Raw genomic sequence first — 1,283 nt, forward strand, 5'->3', positions numbered from 1 at the left:
TAGCTGCGAGCCAATGCTATACCTTTCTCAGGTAACGAGCTCTTGTGCGGCAATTCGATTGGATGCGAAATGGTGGGGAACGCGTGTCCTATCGTCTTAACCAAGTAATGGTTCCCCTCTGTTAACAATGAAATGTTTGATGGATCGCAGCTCCCTGAGAGACAAGTTTCAAAGGGGTTAGTCGCGGTCTTCAGCCCTGGCCAAAGGTGTTTAGAAATGAATACTTTTCGGACCAGTGGGCAAATTAGTTCACAGCGAGCCCACGGGCCAACGGTCTGCTCCCGCAGTGGGCCGCGCCCGAATGTGGGCACCGATCATATAATTTGAAATCCACTCGCCAAGTACCATGCGAGTTTCTAAGAGCGCGATATATTCGCCAGTGAAAGCCTTGGAAGTTTGGCCTCGCCTACTCCCTAGGAAAATTAATTAGAGATGGAAGGAAAGACTTTGCAATTGCAAAGCGGGTGTCGATATTGGGAAGTCGCCCCCGTACTTGTTGATACAGAAGGAAAAAAAAATGTACATCATAAGATTCGGACCCGGTGCTCTGCGGACCCGGGAGGTTCCTCCGAACGAAAAAAAAAGCTGCTAGCAGCTCCCTGGTTGATCCTGCCAGTAGTCATATGCTTGTCTCAAAGATTAAGCCATGCATGTCTAAGTGCAAGCCAAAATAAGGTGAAACCGCGAATGGCTCATTAAATCAGTTATGGTTCCTTAGATCGTACCACATGACTTGGATAACTGTGGTAATTCTAGAGCTAATACATGCTGAACTGAGTCCCGACCAGAAATGGGAGGGATGCTTTTATTAGATCAAAACCAATCGGCGTGGCTCGTCTGCGTCCGTTTGCTTTGGTGACTCTGGATAACTTTGTGCTGATCGCACGGTCTCCGTACCGGCGACGCATCTTTCAAATGTCTGCCTTATCAACTGTCGATGGTAGGTTCTGCGCCTACCATGGTTGTAACGGGTAACGGGGAATCAGGGTTCGATTCCGGAGAGGGAGCCTGAGAAACGGCTACCACATCCAAGGAAGGCAGCAGGCGCGCAAATTACCCACTCCCGGCACGGGGAGGTAGTGACGAAAAATAACGATACGGGACTCATCCGAGGCCCCGTAATCGGAATGAGAACACTTTAAACCCTTTAACGAGTATCCATTGGAGGGCAAGTCTGGTGCCAGCAGCCGCGGTAATTCCAGCTCCAATAGCGTATATTAAAGTTGTTGCGGTTAAAAAGCTCGTAGTTGGACTTGTGTCCCACGCTGTCGGTTCACCGTTCG

The 1,283-nt window shown here is 49.5% G+C and overlaps 1 non-coding gene across 1 annotated transcript in view; it reads left to right on the plus strand.

Moving 5' to 3' along the window:
* The first annotated feature begins 596 nt into the window (after positions 1–596).
* The window catches only part of LOC134545189 (small subunit ribosomal RNA), a 1,989-nt gene continuing 1,302 nt past the window's right edge, over positions 597–1,283 (plus strand). Inside the window, exon 1 of the ribosomal RNA XR_010078325.1 lies at positions 597–1,283. This exon is cut by the window's right edge and continues 1,302 nt beyond it. This is a non-coding gene — a ribosomal RNA (small subunit ribosomal RNA).

Source organism: Bacillus rossius, unplaced genomic scaffold, assembly GCF_032445375.1.
Source record: "Bacillus rossius redtenbacheri isolate Brsri unplaced genomic scaffold, Brsri_v3 Brsri_v3_scf616, whole genome shotgun sequence".
In the NCBI taxonomy this organism is placed as follows: Eukaryota; Metazoa; Arthropoda; class Insecta; order Phasmatodea; family Bacillidae; genus Bacillus; species Bacillus rossius.